The sequence below is a fragment of the Macrobrachium rosenbergii genome, chromosome 28, assembly GCF_040412425.1.
Source record: "Macrobrachium rosenbergii isolate ZJJX-2024 chromosome 28, ASM4041242v1, whole genome shotgun sequence".
NCBI classification, from domain to species: domain Eukaryota; kingdom Metazoa; phylum Arthropoda; class Malacostraca; order Decapoda; family Palaemonidae; genus Macrobrachium; species Macrobrachium rosenbergii.
In genome coordinates, this window is record NC_089768.1 from 28,137,501 (window position 1) to 28,150,000 (window position 12,500).

The 12,500-nt window shown below is 35.6% G+C and overlaps 1 long non-coding RNA gene across 1 annotated transcript in view; it reads left to right on the top strand.

The window, feature by feature from the left end:
- LOC136854166 (uncharacterized) overlaps positions 1-12,500 on the top strand; it is a 752,981-nt gene that overhangs the window by 278,192 nt on the left and 462,289 nt on the right. The window lies entirely within an intron of this gene.

Consider the following 12,500-nt stretch of genomic DNA (forward strand, 5'->3'; position numbering starts at 1 on the left):
AGAGAGAGAGAGAGAGAAAATAGACGCAGATAGATGTAGAATTGTCAGTAGGTAAGTTGACGTGGGGAGTAGAGATATCCGTAACATTATATAGAAAATAGATGGTGGAAGATAGATAGATATAGAGAGAGAGAGAGAAATAGACGCAGACAGATGTAGAATTGTCAGTACGTATAGGTTGACGTGGGGAGTAGAGATATCCATAACATTATATAGAAAATAATTAGTGGAAGATAGATAGATATAGAGAGAGAGAGAGAAATAGACGCAGACAGATGTAAATTAGAATTGTCAGTAGGTAGGTTGATGTGGGGAGTAGAGATATCCATAACATTATATAGAAAATAGATAGTGGAAGATAGATACTTTCAGACAGATAGGTTTGACGAATAGGTGGAAGTCAGACTCATGCATATCGCCCGGTAAACAACAGATTCTAGATGCGTGGAAAAAGAGAGGTGGGTTGACTGATAGACAGTTAAATAGATAAGGGAAGGTTGAAGTATATGGATTGGGAGATAGACACACACACACACACATATATATATATGCATATAAATGTAATATATACACATTATGTATATAGATAAATGTGCATGTAGATGCATACGTTCGATAGATAGATGGATAGAGAGATAAATAAACACATGAATGGATGCGTTCGAATGATAGAGAAATAGATAAATAGATGCATGCATGCGCGTGGGTTAAGTATTGACAAGATTAGTTGAAAGATAACAGGGACGAACAGATATTTCTGAATAGTAATATATATATATATATATATATATATATATATATATATATATATATATATATATATATATATATGTATGTGTGTGTGTGTGCGTGTGTTTGTGTGTATATAACTGAATCACCAAGATAAGGAATGTGATGAATGTATAAATAAAGGTAAATGCCACGAAGGGAAAGTGAAACAAAGGAGTGGTTGCTAGGCCTTTCGACACACGGTCCTTTACTAGCAGATATATATATATATATCAGTATATATATATATATATATATATATATATATATATATATATATATATATATATATTTTATACACACACACACACACACACATATATATATATATATACACCACATAGTTAATCACAGAAAATTAACCAAAAGCACTGACTGACATATATGTAATCAAGTATGCATACGTTATGCGCAAAGGCGATCAGGCTCAGAGAGAGAGAGAGATAGAGAGAGAGAGAGAGAGAGATGCTAACCCTCGGTGAATTTTCTCTCTCTTTCTCTCTCTCTCTCTCTCTCTCTCTCATAAAGAAACTCTCAGGTTTTGAAAGGGGTCAAAGGCAAACTCCCCTGGGAATCTTCTGGTACTCTGTCGTTAAAACTTGGCACTCTCCATCATATCTTCACTTCTACTAAGTAGTTTTATTTACCCGGAATATGGCTTCTAGTGAGATGCAGAGTATTATATGTTTACTTCCTGTACAATTAATGCCTCGTAATTGGTCTTGTGCAAAGTGTTCTCTCTCTCTCTCTCTCTCTCTCTCTCTCTCTCTCTCTCTGAATGCAAAAGGAGTTAAATGAATCTGGAAATTATTACACCCAGACAGTAAACAAAATTAGCCGTAGTTGATCAGCGCTGATGAAAAACTGGCGTCCACCTTGAGTTCTAAAGTTCTTTTTTGAACTTTGGCGATACTGAGTCTTTTGAACCTTGAATGTCTAAAGTTCAGATTCTGTGACACAACTGCTTAGCAACACTGGTCACCGTATAAGCCTGCGACTTTGTTGCAACACTGGTCACCGTATAAGCCTGCGACTTTGTTACATTTCATTCGTCAGGGATGTACTGGCCTGCCCCCTGAAAAAATTTGGTTAGAAATAAAAAAAAAAAAATAGACTCGTAATCTTAAGATGTTAGCATTTTGTTGGCAAAATGGAAGTGGGAAATAATTATATATATATATATATATATATATATATATATATATATATATATATATATATACATAAATATATATATATATAGTATAAAAATCATAATATTATATATATATATATACATATACACACATACACATACACACACTTACACATAGATATATATATATTATTAATGATTAAAAGCCACAATAATATAATTGATAAATTGTATATTTTAAGACATAGAAATATATACAAGAAAGGATAAAAACGAGGAGCTTTCGACCGTTTGCGCAACGGTCCTCTTCGCAAACGGTCGAAAGCTCCTCGTTTTTATCCCCTTTCTTTGTATATTTCTATGTCTTAAAATATACAATTTATCAATTATATTATTGTGGCTTTTTAATCATTATTTTCGATCACAATATAGTGATGCTCCACAGTTGATATATGTGTATGTTTTGAAATATTATTATTAGATAAATAACTAAAAAATCATTTGAATCAGTGTTTTTAATTCTTAACATTTTCTCATCTGATGTATCTAAATCGAAAAAATGAACCACCCATTGTAGTATATTGCTATATACAGGAAGCTTTCGCCAGCTTGATCAGTTAGCCTCTTCAGCCTGAATAAGCATAGAAATGATAATACATTTAGGATAGCATCTTTGAAAAATGGAAAAACGGCTGGTTATTCTTTCAGGTGACACCAGAATTGCTCAATAGTCTATTAGCAATTCTCTTGGAACGTCGTGGCATAGTAGAGGCTGGCACATTGGTCGTTTGTCTTACTGGTTGCTGGGTCTCCAAAACTGGTGAATTTGGTGGTTCTTCGGCTGTTCCATTTAAGATCACGAGAAAGTAATAATAATAATAATAATAATAATAATAATAATAATAATAATAATAATAATAATAATAATAATAAAAGAAGGAGTAGACCCTCTTGTAAACAAATCTTATTAATTTTGAGTTAAATTTATATTGAGTCTTCTCAATTTTCCTCATAATTCTTTTCTCATCTACGGTAATATTGGACAATTATTGGCCAGTGTTCATACTTTGGTAAAGAGAAATACATAATCAGTGTACTTACAGCAGACTTAATTCTCTATAATAATAATAATAATAATAATAATAATAATAATAATGATAATAATAATAATAATAATAATAATAATAATAATAATAATAATAATAGGTTTTGTTGTTATTGTTCACTGCGTCCTCCATCAATTAGAGACGGAAGGCCCCGAAAATTTTCGTGGGCACCCATCGTCACCTCATTTGCGCTGCTAAGGACGAAGTTTAATGGATTGGAAACCGTGCATTAGGAAGCTGCACATTACCTCACTGAAAAATTAGTTTAGTTCTGCTCCAGTGATATGAGGTAAAGTGATCTGTAACGACGCACCAGCGCGGTGAGGTGACCGTAAATTAGAAGTATACCCAGAGAGAGAGAGAGATAGAGAGAGAGACTTGATTACGTTTACGGTAATAGGTCTTTATAACTCATTCCATTGACCGTCATGCAACTCGCTTAATTGTTTAAAGGCTCAGAGTTTCGCTTATTACTGTAATAATCATAAAGGATTGCCTCACCATGTGCAATCCTGGTACCGATTTTGATGAAATGAGAATCTGATATGTTCCATGAGAATCTTTAGATCTGAGGCTGTCTAATCGACAGTCACATACATTATTTAAAAAAGCATCCTTGATTTTCTGTATCATGCTTTTTTTCACTGTATTCCATCTAAGCTCTTAAGCTCTGAAAATCTCTGGCCATCAGAGACTGACAGTCGATAAGACATTCTAGCCAAATTTGAATTTAAGGCTTAAGAAAGAAATATGCAAGTGTTTAGGCATTCGCTTCTAAACTCCACAGTTATAAGAAAACCTGCTTAGTGGGAATAGATAATGCTTTCACGTAATTGAATTATAAAACGTGTGTGATAAGAAAAACCTTTATATGGTGTGTGAGATGTAAACTTCATTACTTGAGAAAATTCTTGAGAAAATTAGAATAGTTAATTTAATTATTCTCTATGAAAGATACTTTCAAATAGAAGTATGGGCCTCTCGACAAATACAGTGCTACGACGTACATATATATGTATGTACTGAGCGCAATGTATGCATAAGTATTTATGTAGCTGAATGTTAAAGTAATCCTCATTATTTTTCACGCACAAACAATATATATATATATATATATATATATATATATATATATATATATATATATATATATATATATATTTACACATACATACATATGTGTATATACAGTATATATGTATACATGTATATATATATATATATATATATATATATATATATATATATTGTGTGTATAATATGATTGAGCTTGCAAGAGGCGCGCATTAAGTTCAAGTCCCCACCCCCACCCTCTCCTCTCTCTCTCTCTCTCTCTCTCTCTCTCTCTCTCTCTCTCTCTCTCCCATGCCAAAGCCTATTTCCTCCTTCAATAAAAAGACGTCATTTTGCCTTCCTTACTTTAAATGCTTTCTGAATAGTAAGCAGGTCAGCCCTCCTTGCTCTCGGAAAAATTATTTTATATTTATTAAATGCAGCTAATATTTTAAGGAAGCTGTAACTTTAACTTTTGAATGCAACTAAGCAATGTTTGGGATACCTGTCACTGTATAATTATTTAAATTTATTTATCGTGGCTCATTGCTGCTTGTACCAGAAATAAGATTAACGAATGAGGTTTTAAAAGGTGGAGCTTTCAAACCAATACTCAAAAATTTCTTTTAATCTGGGCTTGGATCGGCATGAATGTGTGAACTTCCATGGCCGAACTACCTGCGAGAGATTTTATTATTTATTTTTGCTTCGCACTTTCCTTTTCCTTGTCCTTCTCTTCCTTTCGTTCTCTTCGGCGTTGTAAAAGATGTTCAGTTCATTAAGGGACCATCGTCTTGCCGTGTCAAACAACTGTCCTTCGAAAAACGCCACGAGACCTTTCATTCAGGAAGCAGACGACTTCGGAGTTTGTCAACGTGGTTGGTAATAATACTCTCTGTCTTGACTCCTGTGCATATTTTTCTTCGTCACACATGACCTCTGCTGGCTGTTAGGACATTGTCCGTCGACCTTTTAAAAAAAAAAAAACTGGTGAAGGTGAAGGTATTTGTTAACATATATTTGTTGAAAAAAAATCAAATTAACTGACGCCATTCTTTTACGTCCAGGTTCCTTTTTTGGGCAAATATGTACGTCTCGACTCTTTTCACTGTGAAAAGTTAAAAGTTAATTATACCTTAGTTTAACCAGACCAATGAGCTGATTAACAGCTCTCCTAGAGAGGGCTGGCCCGAAGGATTAGGCTTATTTTACATGGCTAAGAACCAATTGGTTACCTACCAACGGGACCTACAGCTTATTGTGAAATCCGAACCACATTATACCGAGAAATGAATTTCTATCACCAGAAATAAATTCCTCTAATTCTTCGTTGGCCGGCCGGAGAATCGACCGCGGGCCCAGCAGAGTGCTAGCCGAGAACAATACCGACCCGTCCAACGAGGAACTACTGTGAAAAGTGGACTAAGCCCTTTAATATAGAGGTAAAATCTTACCAAATTTTGCTTCTAGAGGAATTTTGACGACTCCCTGGCACTCTCAAACGCAGGTAATAATAACAGCAGTAATTTTACAAAATGCTGATTCCCCGGGGACATTCACACAACGTTCCTTAGCCTTGTGGTCCTCAGTCACTTTGACGTAATTTTGTACGTTCTCCCCGCGTTCCATGAATGCATTGTTTGTCTGTTGTTTGAACTGATAACTTAGCAGTCAGTCTCATACAGAATATTATGCAAACACGTGTGATCGTCAGCTTGATCAGTACAGGTATGTAACATGTATATATTATTCCCTTGCCAACAAAGTCGATGGAGGCTATAGGATTTTACGTCATTCTGTCCGTCAGTGTGCTTGTCTCGCTTACTTTGTCATTAAAATTCTTTCAAAACGATTCAGTGGATTTCGTTCAAAAACGATACGAAGGTTAACAATTATACACAGATGAGTATGAAGGCAGATCGTTCGTTTATATGGACTTCGTCTTATAAGGACCATGCTGTAAGGCTGAAATCGAGGTCGAAAGCTACTTAGATTCCGCACACAGCTTTGACCTTGGCCGTAACTTTTGAACTGTCAGCGACAGATACAATATATTTAGCACATTTACTCTATTAAAGCCCGTAAACATAACGGCATTGTCAGTGGCTTTGTATTTTTGGCCAACGCCTTCAGACTATAACAAACATACCATGAAAAGAGGAAGGGTTCAGGATCATGAACCTTTGCAAGACCCATAATTAATTCTTAAACTATATATATATATATATATATATATATATATATATATATATATATATATATATATATATATATATATATATATATATATATATATATATATATATATATATATATATATAATCTCCCTTGACAACGTCTGATTTCCCATTCACGCTAAGAATTTGTGCTTATTGCATATTGCCATGATACTGCATACAACTGAGAACCGTATGGAAGCTATGACTTTATTGAAATATAAATCTCGTGGGTGCCACTTGCTTTACACCTTTTGAAATTTCAAGAAGCGGCCTGCCTTGTTCTGGTGCGGTTGGTAAGATAATTCCCTAAAAAAACAGCGAAAACATTTTATTCATTTGACGTCATACGTAGGTGTTTTACCGTGCTCAGATGACGTCACGAGCATTATACTGGGTAGGAAATTGTGCAACGAGCCTTCTGTACCAGTCATGAGAACTGCGTTAATAATGATAACAATCAGTTATCAGCACCAGTTAAACCCAGAAAAATACCGTTTATAAATCACATTGAATGTCGCTGGGCACAAACACACACACACACACACACACACACACACACACACACACACACACACATATATATATATATATATATATATATATATATATATATATATATATATATATATATATATATATATATTATATATATATATAAATATATATATAAGGGGTTGGCTTTCTTGTTTCTAATGTTTATTCATAACTTGTCATGTACACCATTAAACGGTTTGAGAAGGCATGTTTGATGAAAGGCAAATGTAGCTGTCTTTTGGACTGTGGAACAGTCTCCCCCTGAGGGTGCTGTGGACTGTGGAACAGTCTCCCCCTGAGGGTGCTGTGGACTGTGGGACAGTCTCCCCCTGAGGGTGGTGTGGACTGTGGAACAGACTCCCCGTGAGGGTGCTGTGAACTGTGGAACAGTCTCCCCCTGAGGGTGCTGTGGACTGTGGAACAGTCTCCCCGTGAGGGTGCTGTGGACTGTGGAACAGTCCCCCCCAGAGGGTGCTGTGGACTGTGGAACAGTCTACCCCTGAGGGTGCTGTGGAACTGGAGCCTCAAAAGTTCAAGCGAAGGTGCAGTGCATTACTACTCTAAAGCAATTCCCCTTGTATTTAATAATTTACTTAGATTTTTTTTATGTATTTAAATATTAATTCGAATGATATTTTCTTTGCAAATAACTAATTTCCTCTTTTTGTGTTTTTTATTACCTTCTGTTACTTGTTTGAAACGAACACCATTTTGTTTGTGGGTTTGTTCCATGTAATAATAATAATAATAATAATAATAATAATAATAATAATAATGACTTTCAGATTTTAATTTTTTTGTCAGCAATGGGAAATAAAGTGAGAGGGCCATTTTTATTTTAACAAAACCTATGGAAGCCAATAAACATAATAGTCGGAGTCCTACAGTATCTAAACTTAAAAAAAAAAAACTCATTCAGCAAAAGCTAGCAGTTAATTGTTAGCGTTGCATGTAGCGCAGGAACTATGCTTTTGTACCTAAACAAACTTATTTATGTGAACTGGGAGCAACTGACTTCCATTATCAGGATGAAATTTCTCTCTCTCTCTCTCTCTCTCTCTCTCTCTCTCTCTCTCTCTCTCTCTCTCTCTCTCTCTCTCTGTTTTGCAGACCGTAGGTTGTTATGTTTTAATTCAATATATTATGCCCGATTTTTGCGGCGGTCAGTTATAGCTTTTTGATGTCCGAAGGTTTTTTGTTTTAATTCGTTCGTTCCTTTTTTTTTTTTTTCTTTTGCTCCAGTGATAGCGAGTATTTTAATTACGTCTTTGTATCATTTAGGCGTAACGGTAAGCTAATTTTGTGTAGCGGTTTGTTTTGTGAAGCAGACGAAAGCTCCCCTGTGAATGTTTGTGTGTGTGTGTGCGCGCGCGCAGTGTTCCATTACTGGTGGTTACGGCCACAGGAGTCATGATATCTGTTTATCTGCTAGTATCATTTGTTCTCCTTTAGATAACCATTTGTATTGCTACATACATGTCTATGGAAACACACACATACACATATTTATATATGTATGTATGTATTTTACGTAGTATTTGTGGCCTAAGAATTATTGAAAAGGTGAGAAATCGAGTGATAAAGGGGTTAGCATATGTGAATGGATGGACTAGTATTTTGAGATGGGTTGGTCATGGGAGCGGACAGGAAGACCTAGAAGGGGATAGATAGATAGATGGTATGAAAGGGGCGTAGGAAATGCGAAATTAGTCTCAACATCCTGGAAGCAAGAGACCGTATTCGAAATAAAAGTGAACGGCGTAGCGTATGTAGTGGGGTTTTATGAGCTGCTGGTGAGCTTCACGTGTAGGTGTATGAAGTGGCTAGTGATATGGAAGTTTTCTGCTCGGACTCTTTTATTCTTCAGAGCTCTTTCCTCGTTGGGGAAAATGGTTAAATGTTACACACACACACACACACACACACACACACACACACACACACACACACACACACACACACACATATATATATATATATATATATATATATATATATATATATATATATATATATATATATACTATATATATATATATATATACATATATATATAATGTATGTATATATATATATATATACTGTATATATATACATATATATATGAATGAATGAATGAATGAATGCGAAACGGTTTGAAATGTCAGCTACTGATATTTTTATTTCAGAATAGAACACTCTTATATTCCCAGTCACAAAACTTCGCAGACCAAACTTCAAGTTAGATACTTATGCCAGGAAAAGCGAAAGTCCCTTCGAATGTATTTTCATACTTACAATGTTATCACCTGCAACGAAGCAGTGCTTCATCATCTTGCGAGGGAATTATGATCTTCCAAAATATCAAGTCCCTTCTGGTTTCTACGTGAGGAATAAAGGTGGAAATATACAACAAGCTGCAACTCCATGGGACTGAATGTAGCTTGCCATTTTTTACCGATGCTGTTTATGCTTGGCACTGTACAAAGGTAGCTATGAATAAATCATTACTCAAAGGGAACTTACTCTCTTTTGCCACACAACATAGTACAGGGAGAGGTACAATATATATATATATATATATATATATATATATATATATATATATATATATATATATATATATATATATATATATTATATATGGAACAGTTCAGCAAAGAAAATTTCAATCTGATGTATATGTAATTAGGTCATTCAGATTTGTCTGTATATTATTTCATCCATTCGAACATGAGGATTTTTATCTGTTCGGCTTTAAATGAAATTACAGCACACTTTGGAGTTATTTAATATCCGTCTGTTCATGACTGGTTCTCAAATGTGAAAGGGTTTGGGACATTTGTATATGGAATTATCAAGTCAGGTGCTCCAAATCTAAAGTGCAGTGCCAGTTGGCACTTTTGGCACTTATGTATGTCATATAATATAATGGATAACAATATTCACTGGTAGAGCCTTGGGCATGTGATTGCAAGGCCCGTGATTTAATCCCAACATGCCAGGATATAGGGATTTAGGCTAGTAACCTCATTCCTAGAGGTTTGGTGAAGACCTGATGGCCCTGTCTTCCTGGTGTGTGTGTGTATATATATATATATATATATATATATATATATATATATATATATATATATATATATATATATATATATATACGGTATACATATATATATTAATCCGCGTTCTGTATCAAACTGAAACTTTTATACAGTTCATTGCATTGTTTTGTGTGATCGGGTTGGTTAGTCTAAATCCTTTACTTTTATTCTCGCCTTTTTTAATAATGTTTTGATACGAGTTTATAAATATTCCAAATAGAATAACGTTGGGCTATTTTCTTATTGCCTTAGGATGTTGATGTCAGTCCAATGGAAATATTATTTTCTCTCCTTTAATATGATTTGGATTTTGTTGTCATGCTTTCTGTTTTAAGTCTTGCTTGCTTTTGTTCACTGGCGTTCGAGTTTTTTTGTGGTGTGCCTCATTGATCGAACTTTGAACAGTTTTCGTCCTATGGAGTTCGATTCGAACTAATCTATCTCATGTGGTTCTTTTATTTATAAGGTGGAAAAGTATTTGTTAAGTTTAAAATACATATAATTTGTAGATTTGCAGTAAAAAAAAAAACTTGAACAATAGGATGTATTATAATTTGTAGATTTGCAGTAAAAAAAAAACTTGTGCATATCTTAATTTCGCCGGCTAGATTGAAATAGTATCTTTTGGGATACATGTAACGGATTAATCAGGACTTCGATTTTTTCATGCAGTGTGAACTCCCATGACCCTTCGTTCCCTTTTGTTACGTAGCCTTCATGGAAATCAGGATATGTATATCGACGACCTTGCGAAAAGTCACTAACATTTATTTTGCCATTTGCTTTCTACGAATGAATCCATGCCTGTCTGCGAATGGGCAGGTACGTAATAGTTTGCGTATTGTGGACGTGGGCATGTTTATGTATGTTGTTTGGTTGTTTGTGCACTCTCTCTCTCTCTCTCTCTCTCTCTCTCTCTCTCTCTCTCTCTCTCTCTCTCTCTCTCTCTCTCTCCATTTAAGAAAAACCTTTTGAAAGCTGACGTTGCTGAGGGGTGTCTTCAACTTCCATCGCAGCAGTGAGCTTAAATAGCATCACATGCTTTCCGGGGACATTTTTGAACTGATGACTATCTCCTCACTCCATGCGTGGTCCTGTAGAATAAACCCTGGGCTGTGTTTGTTTCTGAATGCATAAAACATCCGCTGATCTTTTAAACATCAGTCCCAAGAATTCCTGGAGAGGAGTCTCCTGGCTTTAGCACAGGCGTGTACAGGTATGGCACAGCAAGGTACAAGGAGGAGGAGGAGGAGGAGGAGGAGGAGGAGGAGGATGAAGAGAAGGAAGAGGAGGAGAAGGAGGATGAGGGTGAGGAGGAGAAGAATGATGGTGAAAGGAACAGAGGTGGGGGAATCTGTGGAGATGGATCGTAAGAGAGGTAGGGGGTAGGCCTCGGGTGGTTGATGGGACGGGGGTGTTTGGTAGGGGTTGGAGGTGTCTAAAGTGGTTTTGGGGGGAAGGGGAGGTGGAACCTGTTGTCCACCTCAGTCACTCTATTGATGTTTTGCAATGGTGACGTCATGGTGACATTGTGGTTTATCTTTGCTCTACTCCACCCTACGACACTGCCACCCACCCACACACTTTCTCATACACATACACACGCACACATTCTCACAGGTATACAGGTATACACAAACACCTTCACTCAGAAGACGCAACTCTCTCTCTCTCTCTCTCTCTCCATATGTGTATAAATATACATGTATTACATATGTGTATGTATATATGTATATATATATATATATATATATATATATATATATATATATATATATATATATATATATATATATATATATATATATATATATATTTACAGTTATTATAGAGAAGTTCAGGGTAATTCGATTTTATATATAGGTCCATATACAAGGTATACAAATTCAGAACTTGACCATTTAGCTTGCTGGAAATGCCTAAAGAACTTCGAAGATCGTTTTACCTCTAATCCTGAATCGAGACAAATAATTGATGTAGTACAAAAGATTTTTAAACTTTTTTTTTCTGTTAAATAACGCATTAAATTTCCCCCCTCCCACCAAGTCACGATGACGTTTTCAAATCTAAGATTAAATTTGGGTGCAGTAATAAAGCGGGGAAAAAGTTATTGTCTGTTGTTAATATGGGGTTGAAGTTTATACATTTTTTTTGAACATTAATCATTATCCTCTTACAGCGGTTGGCTTAAGATAAAAACGGTCGCTCCCACTTTCTTATGTAATCTGCTGAATCATGGTTGGACACGCTGTGCTGGAAACTTCCACAACGTGAGCCTTTTCATAAACCTACTCTGGAGACTAAAAAGCAGAGCGGCAACCCCCACCCACCCACCCACATTGCACTATTCACCCCTGTAACTTTCATGAGCCGTCGCACTTCCTAAATATTGAGGCCATTCCTTTCCAGTACCGTTTTCACACGTCTAAGCAGCGGTTCCCAGGTCTTCCTTCCTTCTTACCTGACACATCTAGATTATTCAGTCTTCACCAGCCTATCAGTTTCATTCTTTCCAGATGTTCAAACCATGTTAAAAAAAAACGCTGATTCATCCATTCACCCATGCCACTATCTGAAGTATTACGGCATTTCTCACCCCCTTCAT